The sequence below is a fragment of the Jaculus jaculus genome, chromosome 4, assembly GCF_020740685.1.
Source record: "Jaculus jaculus isolate mJacJac1 chromosome 4, mJacJac1.mat.Y.cur, whole genome shotgun sequence".
Lineage (NCBI taxonomy): Eukaryota > Metazoa > Chordata > Mammalia > Rodentia > Dipodidae > Jaculus > Jaculus jaculus.
The window spans coordinates 102,395,976-102,423,553 of record NC_059105.1 but is presented as its reverse complement, the minus strand read 5'-3'; the positions used below and the strand labels follow the sequence as shown (position 1 = coordinate 102,423,553).

The following is a 27,578-nucleotide window of genomic DNA, read 5'->3' as shown; positions in this document are numbered from 1 at the left end:
TTTGCTATAGGAGTTAATCACCTTCAGGTGTTTTGGGATGGAGTCTCTCGGGTCTCTTACATATACAATCATGTCATCAGCGAATAGAGCTAACTTAACTTCTTCCTTTCCAAATTGTATCCCTTTTATTTCCTTCTCCTGCCTTATTGCTTGGGCTAGGACTTCCAGAACTATATTGAAAAGCAGAGGTGAGAGAGGACATCCCTGTCTTGTTCCTGATCTCAATGGGAATTCCTCCAGTCTCTCTCCATTAAGAATTATTTGGGCCTTTGGAGCTTTGTATATTGCCTTTATTATATTAAGATGTGAACCGGCCATGCCGATTCTCTCCAATGTTTTGATCATGAAGTGATGTTGTATCTTGTCAAAGGCCTTTTCTGCATCTATCGAAATGATCATGTGATTTTTATGTTTAAGCTTGTTTATGTGGTGTATTACATTGACAGATTTTCGTATGTTGAACCACCCTTGTGTTCCTGGGATAAATCCCACTTGGTCAAGGTGGATAATGCTTTTGATGTGTTGTTGGATTCGGTTTGCGAGAATTTTGTTGAGGATCTTTGCATCTATGTTCATTAGGGAAATAGGCCGATAGTTTTCTTTTCTTGTGGCGTCTCTGCCTGGTTTTGGGAGTAGGGTGATACTAGCTTCATAGAAGGTGTTGGGTAGTTTTCCCTGTTCTTCAATTGTGTGGCACAGTTTTAGGAAAATTGGTTTGAGTTCTTCCATGAAGGTTTGATAAAATTCGGCTGGGAATCCATCTGGTCCTGGACTCTTCTTTTCTGGGAGGTTTTTTATTACTTTTTCAATCTCCATGAGCGTGATGGGTTCATTGAGGTGGTTGATCTGCTCTGAGTTTAGCTTTGGTAGATGATATGCATCCAGGAATTTATCCATCTCCTCTACATTTTCCAGTTTTGTGGAGTAGAGGTTTTTGAAATAAGTCCTGATGATTCTGCCGATTTCACTGATGTCTGTTGTGATCTCTCCTTTTTCATTTTGAATTTTGTTAATTTGGAGTCTCTCCTTTTTTTGCTTGATCAAATTGGCCAGAGGTTTGTCAATCTTGTTTATTTTTTCAAAGAACCAGCTCTTTGTTTTGTCAATTGCCTTAATTGTTTCCTTGGTTTCCAATTCATTAATTTCTGCTCTGATTTTAATTATTTCCTTCCTTCTGGAGCTCTTTGGGTTGGATTTTTCTTGTTTTTCCAATGCCTTTAGGTCGATGGTTAAGCTATTGATTTGGGATTTTTCTGTCTTTTTTATGAAGGCATTGAGTGCTATGAATTTTCCCCTGAGGACTGCCTTCATTGTTACCCACAAGTTTTGGTATGGTGTGTTCTCATTGTCATTCAATTCCAGGAATTTTGCAATTTCATTTTTTATTTCATCCACTATCCATTTATTGTTTAAGAGTGTGCTATTCAGTTTCCAGTTGCCATTGGGGCTCTTGTTGGTTTTTTTGTTGTTGATTTCTAGGAATATAGCATTATGATCTGATATCATGCAAGGAATTATGTCGATTTTCCTAAATATGTGGAGGCTATCTTTGTGACCCAGTATATGGTCTATTTTAGAGAATGTTCCATGGGCTGCAGAGAAGAATGTGTAGTCTGTGGATTTGGGGTGGAAAGTTCTGTAGATGTCTGTTAGGTCTAAGTGCTCTATGGTTTTGTTGAGCTCTCTTACTTCCCTGTTGAGCTTCTGTTTGGATGATCTGTCTATTACTGATAATGGTGTGTTAAAGTCCCCAGCTATGATGGTGTTGGTGGTTATTTCTGTTTTATTGTCAAGTAGGTTTTGTTTTATGAACTGCGGTGCCCCTCTGTTTGGTGCATACAGATTTATGATTGTAATATCCTCTTGATGGATTGTTCCCTTTACAAGTAGGAAGTAGCCTTCTTTGTCTTTTTTGATTGTTTTTGGTTTGAAGTCAACTTTATCTGATATTAATATAGCTACACCTGCTTGTTTCTTATTCCCATTTGCTTGGAATATTGTTTTCCACCCTTTCATCCTGAGGAGGTTTCTGTCTTTAGTGGTAAGGTGGGTTTCTTGAAGGCAGCAGATTGAGGGGTCTAATTTTTTGATCCACCCTGTTAGCCTGTGTCTCTTGATGGGTGAATTAAGGCCATTAATGTTTAGGATGATGACTGTGAGATTTGATTTGATCCCTGTCATTTTGTGGTGGTAGAGGTGTGTTGGCATTTCCATGGAATTTTTTTTTTTTTTTTTTTTTTTTTTTTGTATCTACTCTGGGTTTGATTGCTGTGATCTTCTTCTTGTAGGCATTTGTGTTTGGTTATTTGTTTCTTCTCTGTGGAGAATTTCCTGGAGTACTTTCTGTAGGTTTGGTTTTGTGTTCATATAATTGTAAAGCTGAGTTTTATCATGGAAAGTTTTCCTTTCACCATCTATTATAAGGGAGACTTTTGCTGCGTAGAGTAGTCTAGGTTGAAAGCCATAGTTTCTTAGAGTTTGGAGAGTATCAAAATTCCAGGCCCTTCTAGATTTCAGGGTTTCCATTGAGAAGTCTGAAGTAATTCTGATGGGGTTTCCTTTGAAAGTGGTGTGCTGTTTTTCCCTAGCTGCTTTTAGGATTTTTTCCTTGGTGTCAATGTTTAGAGTCTTAATGATAATATGCCTTGGGGAGTTTCTCCTTTGGTCTAGTCGGTTAGGAGTTCTGTTTGCTTCTTGAATCTTGATCGGGCCTTTCTTTTAAGAGATGGGGGAAGTTTTCTTCAATTATTGTGTTAAATAAGTTCTCCATGCCTTTGGTCTGAAATTCTTCTCCTTCTGGTATTCCAATGATTCTGATATTAGGACGTTTAAGTGTATCCCACAATTCTCTCATGTTCTGTTCACAGGAACTTTTGAACTTACTGAAATTTTTGGACTCTCGAACTGTTTCTTCCATCCTGTCTTCCAGATCAGAATTTCTATCTTCCACTTCTCTGACTCTATTCTTGAGAGCCTCTAGTGAGTTTTGGACTTGTTCAATTAAGTTTGCATTTTCTACTACTTTCCTATGTATCACTTCCATTGCTTTGTCCAGCTCCCTTTTTGTCTCATTTTCTGATTTTCTTGATGATTCTTGGAAATCATCCTTGCATTTCTTTATGTTTTCATTTAGTGTGGCCAGCTGATTTTTAAGGTCCTCTTTTTTTTTCATTCTCCCTCAACTCTCTTAGCTCTCTTTGAATTCCTTCCAGTGTCTTATCATATTGCTCTAGCTTGGTGATGGTAGCATCCATACGATTATCTATCCTTTGTAGCTTTCCTGTCATATCTAGCAGTAGTTTGGTCAGGGTTGCATTGTTCATTGCTTCCACTTGATGTTCTGATCCTAAACACTCTTCTATGTTTTGGTTTGTTGTGATCCTTGTTGGACTGGCTGATCTGTCTGGATTTTCTTCCATTTTATTTTTCGTGTTATTTCTTTTGCGCTGTGGTCTACCCATGTCAGTGTATGGGCAGGTAGGTGGGTGGAGCAGCCTGGGATCTAGCTTTATGCAAATCCAAGGCAGCCTGGGGCAGTTGTAAGCAGCCTGGGTTTTTGCTCACTCTTGCCAAAGCCGCCTACCTATAGCCTGACAGGGGCACCCAAGTTGCCTGAATTCTCACCCAGTAATGCACCTAAGCTGCCTGCCTTTGAGCTTGAAAAGGGACTGAGGTAGCAAGCCTTGAAGGTGCCTAGATTCTGGCTGGGCACACTGGTGTCTGTAAACAGTCTGTGCTCTTCTGCTTCAGGGGAGTGGGGGATTGGTGGCGATGTACAGGTAGGGGATGGCACCTGCACTGGCGCTAGTGACTCAGTGTGGACTTATGTGGCTCTTGCTGTGGGACTGGGCCCACTGCACGTGCAATTGTAGTGCAGAGGGAGATGATGTGGGTACGGAATCAGGACACAGCAGAAACTGACCGGCGGTAAGTGATATGAGAACAGCAGGGCGTGAGGGGAGGGGGGTCAGCTAGGAGCGTGGGGCGCTGTGGGATACCGTGGGGTGCTCTGGACTCGCAGGAGGGGAGGGGGCGGATCGCGCAGGGGAAGGGGGTGAGGGGGTCCAGGGGGTCGCGGGTAGCACAGGGGGCGTGGAGCACGCTGAGGTAAGATGGAGTGCTGGATGCTGCGGGATGCTGCGGGGCAGTCTGGACGCGCGGTGGGGGTGGGGTGCACGGGGGGGGGGTCGAGGAGCGCGGGGGGGGGGCGCGGGGAGTCTCAGGGCATGCAGGGGGCGTGGGGCACACCTGGGCGCCCGGGCGCTGGACGCTGCAGGGCGCTTTGAGTGCCCCCGTCGCGTGTGGGTAGGGAGCGTTGGGCGCGCTGGGGGGGGGAGACGGGGGCGGGGCGCGCGGGGGGGGTCTCGAGGCGCGTGGGGGTGGGGCGTGGTGGTCTCAGGGCGCAGGGGGCGCAGGGGGCGCTGGGGTGCGGGGCACGCCTGGGCGCCCGGGGAGCGGGGCGCTTGGGGCGTGCCTGCTGTGTGTGGATAGAGAGCACGGAACACGCGGGGGGTGGGGCGCGCGGGAGGGTGGGGCGGGCGTGGGGTGGTCTTGAGGCACGCGGGGGTGGGGCGCAGGGGTCTTGGGAGCGCGGGGGCGCAGGGCAGGCCTGGGTGCCCGGGGTGCGGGAAGCCTTGGTTCGCTTGGGCCGTGTCTGCTGTGTGTGGATAGGGAGCGTGGGGTGCGCTGGGGGGGAGGGGCGCGCTAGGGGGGTGCGGGGGGTGCGGCGGGTGTGGGGCACGCGGGTTGTGGGGTGCGCTGGGCCGCTGGAGCGCGTGGGGCTTGGTGTGCATGGGGCGCCGGGCCGCTGGGCGCGGGGCCGCGCCCGATGCAGTTATTCGCGGCGGGCGGGGTGGCGGGGCGTGGGTCGCGGTGGTGTGTGCTTCCCTCTTTTATCCCAATCTGTGCCCTCCCTCTTCAAAAAGTTCCTAATTTCCCTTGAATACTTGCCTTTTTTTCCCTCGTTGTTTGTAGTGCAGCTAGGCGGTCGCCATCTTGACCGGAACTCCCCCTATATTAAAATATTTTATTTGTTTATTTATTAGAGGAAGAGAGAGGAGAAAAGAGAAAGATTAAGAGAGAGAGAGAGAGAGAGAGAGAGAGAAAGAATGGGCACTCCATGGCCTCCAGCCACTACGAATGACTCCAGACTCAGGTACTACCTAGTACCTCTGACTTTACATTTGTCCTGGGGAATTGAACCTGTCTTTGGCTTCACAGATATATGCCTTAACTGCTAAGGCATCTCTCCAACCCTGTGGCTCAGTATCTTAAGGGCTGATACCTTCTAGTGTTCTAGGTTAACCTCTTTACTTCTGTCAAACTGACAACTACTTGGTTAATGTAACCATTTGCCATGGTTTCAATTTTCACTAATAAGAACACTTTGCCCAGACATAAGTCTTCTTTTTTCTATTCATAATATGTAGATGTTTGGAGCCTAATTGACAAGTACAAGACAATCAGTATATAATCCATTCATTCCAGAATTCTTATTATGCAGCTATGATTGTAGATAGTTCGTCTTACCAATAATAGTTAAAAATAGTCTATCTTTTTGATACTTGACATCCCAATAATTTATCCTTTCATTTATCACAAGGTTTCCAATGGATAGCATAAAGTCTGCAGTTCCAAACAATATTTGGCATGTTATATATTCTCAATAAATGTTATCTTGAATAAAACATGAAGAACATGTAACAGAGGATGGGGAGATAGCTCAGCAATTAAGGTGGTTGCCTGAAAAGCTTAACGACCCAGGTTTTCTTCCTCAGAACGCACATAAAGCCAAACATATAAAGTGGCACATGCATCTGGAGTCCATTTTCAATGGCTAGAGGCCCTGGGGTTTCTATTCTCCCTATCTGTCTCTCCTCTAACTCTCTCTTGGCTTGGCAATAAATAAGTAAATAAATATTACTTTAAAAATTGAAAGATTATGTAACAGAATATAAAACAAAATACAAAACCCCATGAAGGTTCAGTAATGATGGCAGTTTGATGTGCTGAAATAATTGCTCAAAGAAATAAGAGGGCTGGGACTATGCGGCTGCCCGCAAAACCATGGAGAGGGTTTTTAATCTCTTATTTTCTTTATCTACAATATAAGGGGCTTTCATGGCATTGCCCCTATTGTCTTTTCCAAAGTTTAACAGTTTCTCCCTTATCCTAGAGGGCAAATCGGCCTGATTTCAGGCTATACTTGTTATAGTAGGAGCATGATATTAAAAAGTCTGTATAAGATATATGCCCAAATATTTTCTTCTATAATACTTTGGCTGAAAGAGTACCACTGAGATAAGCTTGTCAGAGGCTGCTTTCCTCTCTTGATGAAATGTTTTCATTATTTCATACCCTAACTGAATGCTCCCAAGAGATGCTGGGTGTTTGTTTTGCACAAACAACACAAATGCTGAAGTGCACACAGCTATATCTGTCTGCTTTCCCATGGAGCAGCTGTGTAAAAGTAAATGATGTGTCTGAAGAACACACCAATTCTTTCTATATATAGGTACTTAATTACTTCTCTTTTCATAATACATGAGGTAGAAAGCATCTTTTGGATGGAAATCAAAACCAAAGTCTCAAATTAGACAAGAATTTCCTAATTTAGCCCACATTAAATATAGCCACAGCTTAATTTTTCTAGTGAAATGCTTAAAATAAAAAATGAAGAGATTGTATTGGCATATATATTATTATATGACAATGAGATATGTTTAAGCCATATTTCAAATGAACAGCAACAGGAAGTAGATATGGTAGTTTACCATGACAGTATCTTGAAGATGCTGCTTTTATGTTTATTTTTATTTTAGGATTAAATAATTGAATGGATTCCAACCTACTAGCCTTAGTTCAATTCAACAACAGAGGCTGTATCACTGAGAAGAAACATAGGAAGAAAGGTACAAGTTACTGTTATGTCGTGATGAGTGACACAACTATCAGAAAAGATAGCACCTGAAACCTTTGTCCCCTGTCTCACTCCCTACTTCAATAATTTTCACTAGGAGAATAAGTATCAAAATTAAACCCAAAGAAATCATTGGAGTTTGCATAATTTTACTAGTTCTCAACAAAAAATAGTATTGCAAGACAAATTTCTCAATTCTCCTAGAATAAAGCCTATTATTTTCCATTGTGCATATACATTTAGATTTTAAAATATAAGTTCTATAAAGAAAATAAAATTGCTCAACAATTTTATTGGTCAGAGAGCAATTCATAGCAAGAAACAGGACAATTCAAAAGGTTTATCTGGTTGGAGAGAACTTTATAGTATGGCTAATTACACAAGCACAGGCAACAAGACAAGCAAAAGACATAAGGAAGGCCCCATGTCTTTGAACTCATAAGAAATACTAACCATCCCTATAATCAAAGAGACACAAAGAGAAAAGACTCTGAAAATTTGACAAGGATTTTGACTGTGGTTGGTGGCTACCAGATGAACATGAATTCACATAAAAATACAAAATCCATAGCCAGCGACAATAATTTCATCTCTTCCATTATTCATCTCTGGAATCATGCTAGAATCCTTTTGTGAACCCACAGGGCAAAATATAGCAAGACCCCAAGGACAGAGTCATAACCAAAGCCCTGCAAGTGACAGTGAGGGCCCAGAGGATGGGAAATGAACCCAGAGGGCCATACTGCCATCCTGTCTTTAGAACTGTGCATTGTGAAGATGCTAACATGAATCTTCCCAAAACTCCCTTCTATCTCTTATAATGAATGCAGCCATTTCTCCCATCTCTGAGACATCTATCAAATTATGAGTTTGAGCATACACAGCAATTTTTCAAATGGAAGTAGTCATGTGTTAGATGGGTCAGAAGGATTATTTTATTCTCTTCTAACTGTAAAGTTGTGTTGCTTGTCATAAATGCCTCTAAATTGTTATTAAATTTTGCTGCATTAAATTTTGTAGATCAAATAAACAAACATGGGTCTGAAACTAGGTCCCATATATGTATATACTTTAGCATTCTCAAGCATATTTCAGCAAAAACAGGGTTCATACATAGTGTCTTGTACAGTGCTGAAAATTAATGGATATTGTTTAGGTTCATAAAAACTACTTTACATGTTTTTAGGAATAGAAATGGCCAGATTGCCTTTAAACTCTTAATAATGTCATTCATGATGACAAGAGTACCTTATTTGATTTGGATGATAAAATATAATTAGGATTTGCATCTATCTGAAAAAGAGAAGCAGATTCTCCAATGGAGAGTAAGTTAGCACCAGGACAAATGAGATAACCCTTGCTTTATTTATAGAGAGTTTAATAGGTGTAGGCCCTCTTGTAGCAAATGATTGATGGTAGCTTGATATTGCAGAGTGGGCTTATGTTTAGATATGGTTCTGATTTGTTTCCCAGCTCCAGCTATGGGTCCTGTACCATTGAGGGGATCAGTTAGCCAAATCAAGAGCAGTTGGTTCCCCACCATGGCTGTGTGCCACTATTGCACTTGTGTGGGCATCACAACCGGTTATTTGTCACTAAGTAGGTTAGACCATGAGTTGTTTGGACAGATATTGGTCATTTCCCCCAGTCACCCATGTAGCACCTTCTGGCACTAGACATGCTGAGTGTCTGGGGACTGACTCTCTCCAGCCATGCCATTCCATTTTACATGTCAGCTGCATATGGTATTGTCAGCAATAGGGTCTTACCACTAACCTTTGGTGGGTCATCAATTACTCTGACAGAAATCTATCATTCTTTCAGGAAACCTTGTAGGTTTCTCTGATCAAAAGCTCATTGTGGATGATAGCCCCATGCTGGTACTGGGAGTTACAGGCCAGTGCCCACTAAAAAAATGAGGAAAAAGATAACTAATATACAAGAGTTAGAGAGATGAGAGAGATGAGAGAGAGAGAGAGGTAGGGAGGGAGGGAGGGAGACGGAGAGGGAGGGGGAGGGAGAGAAGATGTAGAAGATTTAGGGTAGACTTGATCCTACCTTCTCCAGTGTCTTGTGGTCTAGGTGTTTCCTATATGGGCCTGGTGAAGGTTCAGCCATTTGGTCTGCCTTTTAGGAAGCAGAATTATATGGTACCATTGCCGTTTGGGTCTAGATTAGTGTTTTCCACCCTTTCGATGCCTTCCCCTCCCTCTACATCCATCCTAGTGTCTAGTCCATGAGATGCTTGCTGGGTATGTAAAGCATCTTGGGTAGATTCAGGTTAGGTGCTGTAGATGAGTGAGACTATGTGGCAATTTTTGTGTGTGTGTGTGTGATTGTGTAAGTTCACTGAGAATGATCTGTTCCAGGTTCAACCATTTTTCCTCAAATTTCTTTGTGTCATTTTTTTTTCTTACTGCTGTATAGAATTCCATTGTGTAGATATACCACATCTTAGTTATCCATTCTTCTAGTGATGGACATCTGGATTGATTCTAGCTCTTAGCTATTATGAATTCTTTTGATTAATTAATTTTGTATTCAGCAAATACAGTTAATTTGACCATTACTAGGCTCATCCATGACCTACCTTCTCCCCATTGGCCCCTCCTTGTTGAGGTATATGGGTCATGCATTGTGGAGTTAGCCCACAGTTATGGGTAAGAAAAATGTCTCTGCATATCATGACCCAACATGTGGCTCTAACATTCTTTCCACCCCCTCTCCAGCAATATTTCCCTAAGACATTTTGGAGCCCAGCATTTCTTGGCAGGGCAGGACTATGTTTGAATTAGCATGTGTTCTAGTCTGAAAGATGAAGTAGATCTTAAGAAACACATGTACCTAACAAAGAAAATATCCTAATCATATTGAAATCAGGGAAGAACAAGAAATCTTTCAGAAAAGAAGAATAAGGAAGTATAGACTTTCATTGCTCAGGGAAGCCCAGAGCTTTAGAACTTCCACTCCTATGAACTCAGAGATTAGCATTCAACTCCTTTACAATCAAAATGCTAACTAAATACAGTAACACACATTTACAAATCCATATTCTCAGTCTTGAAACATCACGGTTAAGTGGTGGTGTTTTTGTATTTTTCCTGCTTTGACTTGTATGTATAGGAAAGGTCACTGCATCTAAGGAGAACTTTGGACACAGAACTGCAATAATGGCTCCAGCCCATCTGGTTGTTTCATCATGGTATGTGGGAATTCCCTTAGACCTCTCTAATGAATAGAAGGCTGTTCCTTTTTGTTCCCATTAGCTGATTCAAAGCAAGTTTCCCTCTGGAGAGAGTTGTAAGTTACCTCAAGGCTATGTTAGGGCCATTGGCTTTCCAAGAGACACAAAGACTAGGCATTGCCTGCCAGCTCCCATCAAATTAACTCTACTAGACTTAGATTTTAAGAAAAGTAGTTTACTAGGGAACTTCTCAGTATTCAAGGTGGAAGGGGTGAAGAAGTCTACTGGGCAGTAAGGTTGAGCTATATGCAGCTACAGTGTGAGTCTCTATTTATTGGAAGAGAGGCTGAGGACCAGCTTGATTTGCTGCTGGGTGAACAAAGGCCTCAGTTCTCCCTTTAGTCCGTGGCTTGTAGTGGTTAGAATGTCCAGATGATGGAACAAACTGCCTTCCATTGCAGCTGCTGATGCATAACTCCATTGGTGGAAGAGCACAGTGGTGGAGATGACTTTATAGTACCTCCATTTCCTTAACTGTAGACAAATGAGTGACTAGATGGTTTAGCCAACTTTGTTCTTCTGTGCCTACTTACCTATGGACATTTATCTGATGTCAAATATATCAGGTAAGATCAGTTAAAGTGTTTAGAAAGAATGCATTTCCTGCAGGACATTCATAACCATTATAGGTTCTATAGGATAAATGTAGTTCATGGGTTAATCAAAGGACTTTCATATCTTAGACTTTATAATTTAATTAATTGGAAACTGCTTTTTAAAAAGAAATCTTTCTGCCTAGAGTAAAACCAGTATTCTCAGCATGTGCATGATGTCTAGGCACAGGCTTAAAATGTCTCTAAAGCTTTTGTATTGGGAAATACTAAAATGTAGATAACTATGAACTAAATATTAAAACACCTTCAAATTAAAACCTTCAAATAAATTACTGAATAGTATAGTAACAAAGGGCTTTACAAAGATTTCCTCCCCATCTTACATACAAGAGAAGATTAATAAAACTGGACATGTTAAAGATATCTGAAAATAATCAGATAGAAGAAGTAATTGTAAGACAGAAGAAGAGCTTTTCCTATAAATGCAGCTACTAGTACCTTTGTAAAAAAAAGAATAACAAACAATTAGTGTCTTCTCCAAAATACTTGTGTATGGGAGTAACTTTCTTGGCAAATATCTAAATCCTTTATATCCATTAAGAAAATCAATCCATATTACAGGATGATGGAGTTATAATGAAGTAAAATTTGGATTCCAGCCTGTACTTACTTTCTCAGTTTGTTGCCCTTGTGCAACAAATAACATATACAACAGTATGTAGTCATCCTGCATCATATAATGTCTAACAAAGGGTTTTCATCCTGAAGGACTACAAACCAGCCTAATATATAGCCTGAATTTTTAAGGTGGAGTTCGTATTATACTCATTATGGCACTGATGTTTTTGAATCAATAAGTGGCTTTACTCATTTGTAGCAATTATCACTTTAGTTTTAATGAAAGTGCCATTTTTCTTAGAAAAGCAATTATTCAGAAATATATGGGAAATACAGGGCTAGAAGAAGGCAGCCCTAGAATACTTTGGCACAATGAAAGGAAAACCAAAATATCAGCCTATGGAGCTGCCATAAAGATACAGGAACTAGAAAGTAATATTGATACTTTAACTAAGTTAACAAAAAATACCTGATTTGCAGTGGTTTCAGGGGTATAAATCATACAGTCCTTTACAAAGCATGATGGGAACAGCTGGTACATGCATAAAGATGCAGCCTAGGGGAACCGCAAAGGACAGCAGAAGAGGAGGGAGGCAGTTTTTTTCTAACTTAGCCCTATGTCACTTCCCATGAAACACTTCTAGTCTTATCATCATACTTATTTAATAACCTGCATCTAGCTTTTCACTTGTTTCAGTACATTTCTTCAGTACTTTTTGATTCTTTTTTTTCTAGCACAACAAACATACATTGATAATCAGGTAAAAATGTAGACAGTCTAGTTCATAACTGACAAGTAGCTACTTTGTGCAGAATTTTAAATTATGCTGCAATGAAATGACAAGGGGAAAAAAAGTGTGTTCAGCTAAATTATAAGCATGTTGACAGGAATCAGCCTGTAATTCAGAGAGTCACAGTTCATATTAGCAAGTTGTTTCAACTCTCCCAGTAAGATCTCCAGGTTCAGCCCTGAAATGTGCCAAGGTGACACTTTTCACCATGATGCCTATGGTTGGAAAAAAAAAAAAAAATCACTGGCATGGTCAAAGAAGGAGTCAGCACATTATGGAGCCCTTCAGCTTGAGAGGGCTAGGAACGTGCTGATTGTGTTTTGTAATCCTTTAAATATTACAGAAAATGTCCTCCTTTTCGCCAGCTTTCTAATGTCAGTAAATTTAGCAGACAGCTCCAGGTTCACTGATATGAATTTCCAGACCAGTCACAGTTATGGAGGAAGGGATATTTATTGACACTTACAGATCCAGGGGAAATTCCATAATGGCAGAAGAAGCTGGCCTGCTTTCACAGGTCCAGAGAGAGTGAAGCACAAGCCAAAAGCCAGGAGCCATACTGCACAGCACACTTTGCATATCTTTAGATTGAAATATCAAACCCACCACCACACCTTAAGATCCATCCACCCAGTGAAACCGCCTCCAGCCAGGTGGCTGTAAATGCAAACTACAAATAATAAAACACTGAGTCTATCCAAAAGAAAAAAAACAAAACAAAACACTGAGTATATTGGGGGCCATCTATCCAAACTACCACAATAATGTTCCTAACCTTCCAATCAAATACGTTGAAGCCTCATTTTAGAAATCTTTAGGGTATTCACCGATTCTGGAGCTGTGCTCTAGGAATCCTCCTTTATGCTGAAGATGAGGGTGGGAATCAGTGGAACTCAGTGCCCTAGTTTTCGGGTATTGGATGCTGAGTGTCTCTGTGGTCCCCATGTAGATTTCCCGATCTGATTATTACAAAGGGAAGTGTGTGTGGCCTAAAGGGGGGAAGCAAAGCTCACCTGGGAAGAAAGGCAGATATGCTAGGTGTTCACCTGGAGAAAGCACAGGAGGGTGTCAGGGCCTTGGTGAGTATTTGCTATTATCTGGCTGCTGCTGGCCAAAGATTTAGAACTCTTCATGAAAAGTGGGGGTCATGGGTTTAAAGCAAAAAAGGAAACAATGAAGTTAAGGTCTTTTGCTCTCTTTAACACTACTTGTTTATCATTACTTGAAAATAAGAATGAAAAGCATTCCTGAGAATAGGATTTTGTTGGAATGTTGTCCTGTTTTCTTTGAGTCTCTTAAAATTGTTTGGCACCACCATGTTGCCCCATGTGTTTGTATGGTGCACTTTAAAAGTATCTTCTATTTAAAATATATGTGATTATTTATGAACTTTTAAGTCATATGTTGTTCATATAAACTCACATATTGTTCATATCAAATTAAATGGTTTCTGCACCAAAGATTAGGTGACATAATTTATTTAATCTGAATAACACTTTAGTCATTGGAATTATTAATCTAGACAACTAGTGAATTATCTGAGATGCGATTATTACTAATTGTAAACTTTTCCCAATACCTCACTATGGCAACTTTAAATTCTTTGTCTATTTGAGATGAGAGAGAGAGAGAGAGAGAGAGAGAGAGAGAGAGAGAGAGGCAATGAGAGAAAGGAAAAGAGAGAGAATGGGCACACCAGGGCCTCCACCCACCACAAATGAACTTCAGACATATGTGCTACCTTGTGCATATGGCTTACTTGGGTCCTGAGGAATAGAACCTGGGCTCTTTTTGGCTTTGAAGACAAACTACTAATCCATCTCTCCATCCCTCTAAATTTCATTGTGTGTGTGTATGTATGTTTTTGCATGTATGCATGTATGTATGCATATTGTGAAGGTCAGAGGTCAATGTTGGGTGCTTTCTTCAATTGTTCTTTATATAATTATTGATAATAATAATTATTGTTGTTATTACTATATACGTAGAGTCTTTTTCTGAGCCTGGAGCTTACTACTTCAGCTAAACAAGTTAGCTAGCAAGTCCTAGGGATCTTCCTGACTCTGCCTCCCCACCTATGGGATTTGTGATGCTTACCACTACATCCAGCTTCTGTATGGGTGTTGGAGATGTAATCTCACACCCTTAGGTTTGTGTAGCAAGCACTTTATCCACTGAACCATTGCCACACACTATGAATAAGTCTTCATTTCTAGTAATGTTCTATTTGTTACAGAGAGGCTAAATGCTCAAGAAAAGCATCAGAACATCAAAAACAAAAACCAAGAGCATCATTCTACATCGGATCTTTGAAAACAAATAGTGTATAAGAAAACCAAGTGGACCACTCTTACCATAGATATTCATCTACAGGAAGTCATTGGGGAGGGACTTGTATCCTTGCTGCAATCTTATTTCATTTGGTGCACATCTATATTGGATGTCTATTATGTGTTCAATTGATGCATAATAACCATGAGGGAAGTGTCAGTTTCTTTCAATATACACTGAAATTCAAAGGCCAGATTCAAGAAGCCAGGCACAGTGGCTCATGACTATCATCCCAGCTCTCAAGAGGGTGAACTGAATCAGGAGGACTGCCAGCTTGAGGCCAGCCTGGACTACATAGTGAGATCTTGTCTCAGAAAAAATGCAGAGGACAATTTTCACCATTACATTAGAGAGTTGCAGTGCAGGACACTCACTCATTGGCAGGAATATCATTCTTATACAGGACAAGGGCAGAATCTCTGCTCACCCTAGAGTGAAGTAATTTAGTGATGGCAGTAGAAAAAGAAGGAATCATTGAAAAATCCATATTTTTTCAAGTGATGAATACATGAGTGCATATAAAATTTTCCTCTTTCATTTCTATTTTATACTTATCACTTATATTATCTATTCTGCATATTGGTCTAATTTACCATGTGCCAACTATTATTGCAACCATATTTTTTGTCCATTTAATGTAACTAGAAACAGCTCACCTCCCAATTGTCCAGATGAAAAAAAAAGGCATAAGTCAATAGTGACAGTAAGCCAGGAAGTCAGCAATTAAGCAGGGTTCTACAGACTGGCTTAATATCACAAGTACATGGCACAGTCGGCCTCCATTTAAAATTTTCTTCATTTCCAGATAAACCTTCCCTGAATCACTAACTTTACCAATTATTCCATTTTTTTTAATATGGAAGACTTGCTAGGCTTTATCTACTTTCAATTTGTATTTTCATTCTTCATATTTTGTAGAAAATCTTTTTCTTATGTTACTTTGTGCTTTATAAATAATAAAGTACAATCCTATAAAGTTTTCACACAATAAAAAAGACTTCCAAGGATGTTTAGATGATTCTATTAAAACTTGACTATTTTTGCTTTTCTCTATGATGACATTGAGGTTAGTTCTAACTCTGCAGCACGGAATGAGTTTAGCTCAGGGAAACAAAATAGGTGAAATTATTGGTAATGGGATATACTGAATCTTTCACCTCCAGGAAAGTGCTTTAGATATAGCCAGAGGTTGTAGAAGCAGAGAATTCCCTTTGTCTGACAGTTTCTTCTTAGCAAGGGCAAAATGAGCTGAGAGTGACATACCATTCCTTTAGTCTCGTGTCCATATTATAATTGGCAGCAGACATTGTAAGTTTTACAGTGAGTTCTTAGAGGCCAAGTAAAATAATCTCTATTTAATATGAGATCACCAGGCAAAGTTTTAGTCTCAAGGTGAGAGTCAGATCCCTTCTTTAGTCTTGCTTTCCAAATGGGATATGCAAACAAATGACTGCATTTTATTTGAGCATGGTCATTTAGGTAGGGAAACCAATCCAGGTATAATCATCTGAATTATTTTAAAGTCTTTAAAATGCCTATTTACTTCTCTTTCTTTCTTTCTCCTTCCACTGTCTTATAAACTCCTCTCCCCTTTCTCCTTACCCTCCCATGTTGTTCCTGTTTCTCTGTTTCTGTCTTGCAGACACACAAGAAAATTCAGAACATAGCATGGCAAATATACAACTCCAAAGTATATACACTAAAAATCTAGACCTATACTAGTAAAGGTCTTTGCATAAAGCTATAATGTAAAGACTGGGAGAGATAGTTTAGAATGCATAAGTTTTTCTCACCTTTTGTCTCATCAACCAATAGAAACCCATGTGACACAAGTGTGAATAGTCTAATGACCAGCCAAGGGTTAAGGAAGGGAAACTATCTGGTTTGGATTTATCCCTTCTACTGCTGTCTCATGGTAATTTAAAAGGAAAAGGTGGGCTGGAGAGATGGCTTAGCGGTTAAGCGCTTGCCTGTGAAGCCTAAGGACCCAGATTCGAGGCTCAGTTCCCCAGGTCCCACGTTAGCCAGATGCACAAGGGGGCGCACGCGTCTGGAGTTCGTTTGCAGAGGCTGGAAGCCCTGGCGCGCCCATTCTCTCTCTCTCCCTCTATCTGCCTTTCTCTCTGTGTCTGTCACTCTCAAATAAATAAATAAATAATTAAAAAAAAAAAAGGAAAGGTATTTCATCCTGGACTCTATAATTTAGTAATTTTCTGAGTGATTTGTGCTCTGTTCTTTAATTCTCAAACTACTCACTAGAGACCACTTCAATTGGTTTCTCTTTCCTGAGGTTACCCTGTAACTTGGACTTCATGACAAGCTTTTACTTTCAGAAAGAGGCAATGGAAAAAGAAACTACCCAACTCACTTTACAAAATGAACAATTTATATTTGAGCAGATACCACACCATAGCTCAGCAATACTCCAGACATGCCACATTTGACATGCCTAATGTCATACTCAGGGTAGGAGCAAATGAGCAATTTCCATCCCCTGCCACTACAGGCAGTGTTTAAGGTTGCAGCAGAAGTGTGATCCTGTCTGACTAAAGAAAATATCAATATCAGAATTTCATTTCTTCCATGGAGGGATATACTAGATTCTGCAATAGAGAAAGTAGAAACACACAGTAATTTTTCATAAACATTCTGAATCACAGGCCATAAGACATGGGAGGACCTTTAGACAACTTCACATCACAGAAGTAGGAAATGCAGGCCAAAAAGAGAAATACACTTCTCCAGGCTTTTGTTCATGCCACTTTTATGTTTTAAGGTTGTATTTAAAAAATACTATCAGGGTTTTTACATTTTACTTCCACATCCTGAAATCACTTCCTGTAATAACTCCACAATGACTTATGGACAGATTGATTCTATTGCAAAATTCACTTCAGACTGAATGAACTCTATGCCAAAGTTTTCTCTCTCTTTGTGTAAGAAGTAGTAGTAAATGAGAAAATAAAACCACTGAGAAGGTAAGTGATTCTTCCTTTGTATATAAGCTCTTTGTGTTCAATATAGGGGCAACTAGATGATCTATGTAATATGAGGAAATTAGTTTGAATGCCATCTCAACTTGTGGGTCATTCATATTTTTCTTGTCAAATTCTTTTTCTACTAAATAAAGATTAATTTTAAAGCTTGTCTGCAGCTTTTCAATCCTTATGCTTCCAAAACAAGCTATGAAAGACTAACTTAGTCTTTCCATTGTCTAATTATCTTTAATAACCTAATAGGAGAAAAGATTCATTTATTTAGTGAATAAAGTTCTCACTGTCAAATATAGTATATTTCCAGTGTGCAAAACATATTTTGTTTAAATGTTTAAATAAATTATCATATTCACGAGAAAACCTGTTACAATTGATTCTCTCATGAGTCAGCATACATGCTTATGTGTCCTGTCCTCTTTTATTTGTAAAATGAATTTATTCCTATTAAGAACATAATTGTTTTATTTTATAAACTGGTTGAGATATATATATATATATATATATATATATTCATAGAAGTTATACCTATTTATGGGCTCTCCTTTGATGTTTGGAGATTATATCATAGATAGATAGATAGATAGATAGATAGATAGATAGATAGATAGATAGACATAGATATACATACATGCATACATTAATAATGGGGACACCGTGGAATCAGGTGGAACATACAACTGTCTCTTCCAATGTTCATTATTTTTTATGGCACATAATCACTATCTATATTGTTCTACTGGACCATAGCACACCAGAATTTCTTATTTCTATTATTTATTTATTTGTTTGAGAGAGACAGAGAGAGAAAGAGGCAGATAGAGAGAATGGGTACATCAGGGCCTCCAGCCACTGCAAATGAACTCCAGATGCATGCACCACCTTGTACATCTGGCTTATGTGGATACTGGGGAATCAAGCCTCAAAGCGGGGTCCTTAGGCTTCACAGGCAAGCGCTTGACTGCTAAGCCATCTCTTCAGCCCAGAATTTCTTATTTCTATCTTACTGTGACTAAAATATAATGATAAAACGTAATTAATTGTTCATCTGAGTGAATGCTTAAGTTTTATGATCATTGCCTTAACTAGTTTCATCAGTTCTACCATGGAAGTAAACATGAGAAAAATTGTTTTCTGATTGTGAATGTTCTGCATCCTATCCTGCTAGGGCCATGTTATCATTAGACAAATATAGCAATGGCATACTTCATGCTCAAGAGAGGACCACAGCAGCACAAAGAGGAGACTGAGTTATAATCTCTCTTTTATAGCTAAAGTGGGCTCCTTTATGAAGCTATGTGCTTACCTGCCTCCAAAATTTAAATACAGACAGAACTTAAAGGCAGATTAATGAACCATTAAACTACTCTGCAAGAATATTATCTCCAACAGTAATCAATAGCTCCTTCAATCCTCAACTGTATATGTAGTTTCTATGTTCATAGAGATATTTATTTGATTAATTGATCATTGCTGTCTTGGTGGATAGTATGCATTTGCTAGAAAATAGCTTAAGTTGTAACTTTTCTGACAGTAAAAAATTATCACTCTGATATTGGAAATTGCATTAAAGCAATAACACAATCAACAGATTGCTCTATATGTCATATTATTTATTTAATCATTTAATTTTTTGCCAACTTATCATTGTATCTTTTGTAGACATACTCATTACTTTCCTGATGCAGTGAAATTGTGGTTCCCAGAGCTGACACTCACAAGCACAGTAACTGGACTCAGAACTGAGTCTTGAATTACACAAATAGTACAAGTGGCTAATAAGATCTTTGTATTAAATTGTCTCAAAACCCAGAAAAAAATGGCTTAACAATTTTGCTGTATTAGGAACATATGTGATGTATATTATTCTAGAGGATGAAAAACTTCCAGTATAACTAGGCTTGCACTTATTAAATTGGTTACACTCATCAAATTAGCTTATTTTCACCTTGCAAAAGGGTATTCAAAGAAGCCCATTAGGACCCCAGGGCTAAGAATGTAACTCAGTGGTAAAACACTTGCTTATCATGTACAGGGCCCAGGGTTAGATCCCTAGTGCAAAACAAAACAAAACAAACAAAAACAAAGGGCAGGCATATTAGCATATTAGAAAGTAAAATATGTTTAGTACTTCATGGAAAGATACTCTGTTACTATTTGTAATTCCTAGAAGAGAATCCTTGGCAATCATAGGAGAGTTGAGTAAGAATTAGTAAAGGTGCTATAGAGCATGTAGAGACAGAAAATAAACCTAAAGGAAATAAAACACTTCTTGGAATTAGTAGAAGGCAATTTTCACCAAATGATGAATTACATTTAAGACATGTTAACAAACTTTTTCCTTTTGTCCATCTACATTTTGGTGACAAGACAATGTTGGATTTTTATTGCTTTGGTGCATGTATAGAATGAAAAAATGAAAAGAAGGAATGTCTACATACTCTACTTTTGAATTCCAAAAGCTTAGGGTTTTGGGGAAAAGGTGATGACATAATAGCACAGGAGCATAATAACCCTATAGTCCTAGGACAGCCAGGAGGTCCCAGCAGTATAAATGGATTTGCACACATGCAGCTGGGCCAGGTGGGACACAGGGAAGATCCATTTCTTAAATGCTATACTCCCCTGAATACCCAAGCTTTCTGATCCTAAGCACATAGCCACTTCCAATTGGACACTAGAGTAACTACATGCCTAAAGATACCACAGATTATATACCATCTTCTTATACTGAGACATTATATATCATCTAAATTTCCCACATCCATGTCTTGCACTCCATCTAATATTAAAAAGCCCACACAGGAAAAAAAAAATAGAATGTGAGAAATTTAATTTATGAGTTGAAGAAGAAATCAATGCAAGCAGCTTTAGTACTTTGCATCTATAGTTTTAGTACTTTTCCTGTTTTTAATTCCATAAATTATCTCAATGCATGGGAACACTTTAAAATAATTTTCTAAGTATTGCTCTTAAGTTACAATTACTTACTAATTGGAAAATGACCATCAACACCCCATTTCCGTGTCAGTTAGTGTTGCCTCATCAATGAGTTCTAGGTTAAGTGAGAAACCCTGTCTCAGAAATTAAGGTGGGGAGCAACTGAAGAGAAACCCAAAATCAATCTCCAGACTTGCAAATACATGTGCACACATAGCCACATGAGCTCACACATAAGAACATGAATATACACATGCATACCACACATACACACTACATGTATTCTTTCCAATTATCCATGAATTTACTTTTCAAATTCATTTTAAGTAAACATTCATGATTGATATCTACATTAGAATAACAGTATGAATGAATTAGCCCAAAGACAATAGTATAAAAGGAAATATCAGATTTTGCAGTGGATGAAAGTTATTCATAGAGGGAAATTTTAGCAAATTGGAAAAACTAGTCTGATTAAAAGAAACACCAAAATATCTTAAAGAAAACACCTTTTCTCTTGACATATATATGCACACACACACCTACATACACAAACACACACACACACACACACACACACACACACACACACACAGATGATTATGTCCTTGAAATATCAACCTGCTCAGTAAGCACTTCTCTTAATGTTTATAGCCACATATTAGTGCTATTCTCATTTTTGGCTAAAGAACCTTCTCTTTTCAGATGGCAGTGACCTTGCAATGACTCAAAAGGCACCATGGTGCTGAGAAGTGACAGAGGATTGATCAGCACTGAAATATCTCTACCACACCTTCCAAGGCTCAGTGTCTATTATGGAAAAGATGGAGGAAAGAATGTGAGAGCCAAAGGAAGAGTAGGACTCCTTACAACACGCTCCTCCTGACACAAAATGGTCTGGATATCCATGACCTCACAGTGTCTGACACTACCTACACAAGACCATCATAATAGGAGGAAAAGATCATGACATCAAAATAAAAGAGAGACTGATTGAGAGCGAGAGGGTATATGATGGAGAGTGAGAGACTGATTGAGAGCGAGAGGGTATATGATGGAGAGTGGAGTTTCAAAGGAGAAAGGAGGGGGAGGGAGGGAATTAATATGGGATATTGTTTACAATTATGGAAGTTGTCAATAAATGTAAATAAATAAATGAATTTTAATAAAAGAAATATTTTTGGAAACATGTTTAGATTATAAAAACAAAATAATATATACCCAACATTTGTTCAATGGTTGGATATCTTCAGAATTATTTAGGAAATCATTATCTTTCATTCATTCAAATGCCTTGTGGACATTTTTGAGTCTTATTAAAACAAAATTAAAGGAAAAAGCTTAAAGGTACTCATTCTATATTAGAATGTCAATGTCACATTTTGTAAGTATCAGGAACAATTTATCTTTATGATCCATTCTTAATTATTCACACTCCCTAGGCTATGATATTTTAAACAAGGTTTTACTGAGAATAAAAGGATCACTTAAGATGAATTAATTCATAGCAGGACTGCATGATTTCAAACAGAATAAAAGTAGTATGCTCCATTGTTTGGTCATCTAGCATAGCATAGCTGTGGCTCAAGTAGCAGTCTCCTTTTTGGGTTTACATCTACTGATCTAGGTTGTGATAAAAACACAGTTAAGATGGGAAATACTTCATCATCCCTTTATTCAAATTTCACTTTAAAAGTGAAACAAAAAGAGCTCAATGACTCACCATTTCTTGTCTTGAATCTGAGACTTGATTAACATTCTATGTCTAATCTTTCTATACAGGGTTCAAAAGTCATTGGCTTTATTTAATTTTTCATATTACCATGTTATTGATGTAGCAAAATCAATATAGATCATTTCAAGAATGAAAGGAAGATGAAGAATAAATAAGTTGCTGTTTAAAGATCAGATGAAATGAAATGTATGATTAAAAGATTATATCCTATATGTTTATTTTGATTATTTATCATTTATTATTTTCTTTATTTCTATTTAAACTATTTTTTCATTAGCACACAGAGTTTTAAGAATCATTGCCATTTCAAACACAATTTGTTTTAGTTCATTCTCCTACTTTTCATCTCTATCCTGTTAACACCCTTGTACTCTTTCTCCTTACATATTACAGGTATAATTATGCCCTTCCCCACTTGTCTTGCTTGTTTTCTTTATTACCTTCTCCTGGTTACAGTGATGATTTGATTCAAATGTTCCCTATAGATATGTGTTTTGAATGTTTTTTTCCCATTTGGTGTAATTTGTGAGGTTGAGCATTGTGGGAAGAGGGTATTGCTATAATGGGCGTTTGGGTGTGGTACCACAGCTCCCCCTTTCATGGTGCCTTGCACACTCTTGCTGTGTTCTGCCACCTTATTTGGCAAGAAGTGATGAACCTCTGGTCTACCACTCTTTCCCTGCTAACTTGGAGCTTCCCCTTGAGGCTGTAAGCCAAAATAAACTTTTCCTCCCATAAGCTGCTTTTGGTCAGGTGTTTTGTCCTACCAACATGATGGTAACTACAACAGAACGTTAGAACAAGAGGAGTGGTAGCATTGATGGTAGAGTGTAGCTTTTGGTCTTTTAGAACTGATTTGTGGGAAGAAAGTAGAAAGATATAAGACTTTGGAATAAGGACCTCCATGCAGTACTGCAAACAAAGCTTGATGGACCACTCTAGTGAGAACTGAAAAAAAAAAAAAACAAAACAAAAAAAAACTAAATGCAGAAATAACTATGCACTGTGGAGGCTTTGCTGAGGAGGGGAAAAGAACTTTGTCTGGACTGAACTTAAGTCAGATTGTGAGAGGCTGTGTCCATGTTCTGAGAAGTTAAGGAAAGCTAAATTTAAAAACGATGGACTGTGAATTTGACAAAATATAGAGCAGAAGAATATGAAAGATATAAGTTGTCACAAAAAGAACTGAAAGTTTTGGACCACTGACTGAAGTATGGTCAGGCTGCAATTCTTTGCAATTCTGCAATTGCCACCATTGAGATTGGGTCACTTGACCTGCATTGGAACAGCAAGAATAATGTTCATTGTTTTGAAGGCAAGGCACCTAAAGGAAGAATGCTGATGAACTACCTTGCTCATCAAAAATTGGCATTCTCCCCAATGGATAAACAAATTTGGCATTCTTATGCACCTGGTACATGTTTTAGAAGTATGACAAATGCAAAAAGAGAGGTTCATTGGGTTGCTCACATGGATTTTTGGATAGGGCCCTAGATGATATGGAGCAGGGCATTCCCTTAATGGAGTCCATTAAGGACTATATCATGGAACTGTGAGTTGTAGTGGAAACCCCATGGATTTGGGAAATTTTGGTACTATGGAATGACCACCAAGGAGAACTCCTTTTCTGGCTCAACTGGATTATCAGGGAAGCAAGGGCCTCAGATGGAGGGGTGAAATTAGGACCTCAAAGACTTCATTACTGCTCCTAGATACCAGTCATGAAGCTGCAGGAATTTATATTTGCCATGCTTGTTTTAGATGATGCATTGGTTCAATCTTTTCATGACATCCCCAATGCCTTCTTTTCCAGTGTAACTATTTATTATGTGACATTTAACTTGTGTTTTGATTTTACAGGCTCATAGTTAAGAGACTGTTATCAATGTGACTTTGGACTTTTAAACTGTGCTGGAATTGGTAAAGACTATGTAGTCATTGTTGTTAGACAGATGCATGTTATATCATAAGATAGCTATGAGTTTATGGAGTCCAGGGGTGGAATGTGGTAGTTTTGAGCAGATGATGACATAAACTTATGTGTTTTTGATGTTTGGTTCCTGGATTGTGGCAATATGGGGGTGGAACTTTGCTGGAAGAGATTTTGGTGGAAATGTGCTTTGGGGTGCTATAACTCAGCTTCCTGCTTGCCAGAAGAGTTCAGCTCACTGTTGCTGCTTTCCGCCATGTAGTTTGGAAGGAAGTGACTACTATTCTACAAGCCAACTGGACTATGTAATTTTGGAAAGTAAAGAAAGAGGTTAGGTTGCTACGGATGGTAGAGAAAATAGTAGCTTTGCTCATACACAAGGCGTTCCATATCCATATCCATATCCATATCCATATCCATATCCATATCCATATCCATATCCATATCTTCAGTTGTTTAAAGAATTTAAACTATTTAGTTTTCTCCACAGACTTAAAATTCATAGATTACTGGATTCATTTTTATCACATAACTTGTACTGCATACTGCTAAATTTAATATATGAATTATTCTTCACTATACTATTAGCTTTTTGAAGGCATGGCAAGTAATTCTAGTAAATTTTTCAAGGCCATTTATTTATTTATTTAAAAAATATGGAACACTTCATGAATTTGCTTGTCATCCTTGCACAGGAGCCATGCTAATCTTCTCTGTATCGTTCCAATTTTAGTATATGTGCTGCCAAAGTGAGCACAAAGTCATTTATTCAAAAGATATATTTTGAATGTTTATATTGGACCAGATGGAATACTTAACATTGATGATATTTTTACTATATAAAATTCTTCTCAAGTCATGCCATGATATTAGAAAAGAAATTATAAAATATGCTTAGATCTATGACTAATCACTAATAAACAGAAATATTTACAATAGTTCCTTACTGACTTTTACAAATGCATAAAAGATGTAAATGTCTTCAGGGTATACCTTACAGATAAGCTTCATTAATTAATAGGGCTTGTAAGAAGCTGGAGGCTGTTGACTCACTAAAGTCACACAGGGTGTCCAAGGTAAAGAAATGCATATCTATAAGGTATCTGTCCCCAAAGGAGTGGATTACAAATGGTTTATAAGAAACATATAAGCTTTTTGAATTTTTTAAATTATTTAGGAGAGAGAAAGGCAGAAAGAGAGAGAGAGAGAGAGTGAGAATGGGTACACCAGAGCCTCTAGCCACTGCAAAGGAAATCCAAACACATGTGCTACCTGGCTTTAAGCAAGTACTGGGGAATTGAACCTGGGTCCTTTGGATTTTCTGGATATTACCTTAACAAGTAAGGTACAGCCCATAAACATATAAAGCTTTATTTTTCAATAGGAATCACATCAATTTGTTGTGTAAGAAATACAGAACAAAATAATAGAAATCTGTGGATTGTCTAAATAATTTAGACAAGAGGACAGCTATGAAAATGACACAGAAGTATACTTCTTGAAGAAACTGTCAAGCACAACCTCCAGATAATATTAGGGAGTCTGAACCAAGAAACAAGCATCATTTGTCAGCCTAGATTTCAGAATTCCAGTGGAAAAGGGATTTCTTCTAATTCTCTCTTTTAATAGTAGGATTTGTGTTATTTATTATATGTCTGCCACAAGAATACATATTGATATTGTAAGAGAATATACTTTTACTTCTCAGTTCTTCCTATATAACTATACACACATACAAAAAGTAACTAATTGAGAGTTTGCACAGGCAATTTACTAAATGCTAAACATTTTATTTTCCACTTATATAAAATAGCAAATATAAAGGAGATAAGATCCTAATAACATAAAATGATACTATCAATTTTAATAATCATTATTTAGCTATTATTTTCTCTGGGAGATTACAGAGGAATTACTGTCCAGTGTATATGAATGACCTAAGTCTTATGCAGGCATGTTAGATTGTTTTCAACATGCATTCTGAAGAGAGACCTCATAGGTTAAAGGTTGTGTTGTACACTTCCATATATGGACAGCCTTTATTCCAGTGTGATGACTAATCCCAAATTGTCAATTAGATAGGATTTAGAATCACCATGGAAGCACATCTCTTGGATTATCTAAAATGGATTTTCTAGATTAGGCTATTTGAGGTGTGTCACTAGTGCTAAACTCAGTAGTCAAGTGGAAGATTATGTAAATTCAGTTGCTACACTTTATTCACTCTTCATATGTGTTAATTAAGCCAGATCCCTTTCTTCTTTATCCATCCTCTCAAGTAGCCTAATCGCCTGAGGCACTCACTTGCAATGTCTCTTGGCCTGCTGGCAGTATCTGGGTTCTGCTCTGTCCACTCAGTGTGAGACTGCCCAGGGCTCCCATGGGCTGGGCTGTGTCTTCTCACTGCAGGTATCAACACAGAGAGGGATGTGGAGTCTGCCTTTCTGAGTTGAGTGACAGTATTCTAAGCTTCTGTTGGGGTTCTTATAACCATTTTTTCCTCAGGCATCCTGGCTGCTGGTAGCCTCCTTAAGGTTAACTCATTCTCTTATCAGGGGCAGCTGGTCTCTGTCTCTGTAGGTGGGCCCTGGTTTCCATGGTGATGTTGTCTGTTGGGTGAGTGCCTCATTTTAAACTAAACTATTGCTCCTAACAAGGTGACAACATCCAGTCTAACTATGAATGGTCCACTACATGAGCTGAGTTTCCAGACTGAGTAAACGGGAGACAGCAAGCTGAGCATGAGCATTTAGCACTTTCAGTTTCCACACTGTAGACTAAGTGGAACCAGCTGTTTCAAGTTCCTATTTACACTGTCCTCTCCACCATGATGGACTGTGACCTCAGTCAGTAAGCCAAACTATACCTGTTTTTAAGTTGCCTCTGGTCAGGTATTTGAAGCGCAAAGTGAAAGTTCATATAGGCCATACATTTTTTTAAAGTTCCATATTTCACGAATTTGCGTGTCATCCTTGCGCAGGGGCCATGCTAATCTTCTCTGTATCGTTCCAATTTTAGTATATGTGCTGCCGAAGCGAGCACTAAAGTTCCATATTTATTGATAAGGGTAACATATTATTTTAATTCAGATTGATTAGGGTAAAATAAAAGTATGGGGAGATGACACATCACTTTGGATAAAAAGAGAGAAACTATACATAAAGATAACTACCTAGGAAAAATATTTGGGGAAAATATAGTATAATGTTTACATCTTTGTTTTAATATGAATATATGCATATGTGGTCTTACTTGGCTAAATTTTTGTGTGATGTGTATAAAAGAAATATATGTACATCATTATGTATATGTATTTACTATAAATTTTTCTTTAATTACCTTTTCAGTGGGCATAATTTATGCAATGTTTTATTCAAATAAGAATACTTATTCTTTTGAAAGTGAAATTCTTAGTGAAATAACTTCTGTGTAATTTTCTTGAAGTGCAATATTTTAGCCTATGTAGCTATTCCAAAGACCTATGATTGAAAAGTTTTCTTATAACATCATATTTATTTAAACT

General features: G+C 38.4%; 2 non-coding genes across 2 annotated transcripts; both read right to left on the bottom strand.

Annotated features, from left to right (window-relative positions):
* Positions 1 to 24,705: 24,705 nt before the first annotated feature.
* Positions 24,706 to 24,812, bottom strand: LOC123460365. Its single transcript, XR_006636930.1, has one exon. It is a non-coding gene; the product is annotated as a U6 spliceosomal RNA (small nuclear RNA).
* Positions 24,813 to 26,990: 2,178 nt separating this feature from the next.
* LOC123460372 lies at positions 26,991 to 27,097 on the bottom strand. Its single transcript, XR_006636937.1, has one exon. It is a non-coding gene; the product is annotated as a U6 spliceosomal RNA (small nuclear RNA).
* Between the last annotated feature and the right edge of the window lie 481 nt (positions 27,098 to 27,578).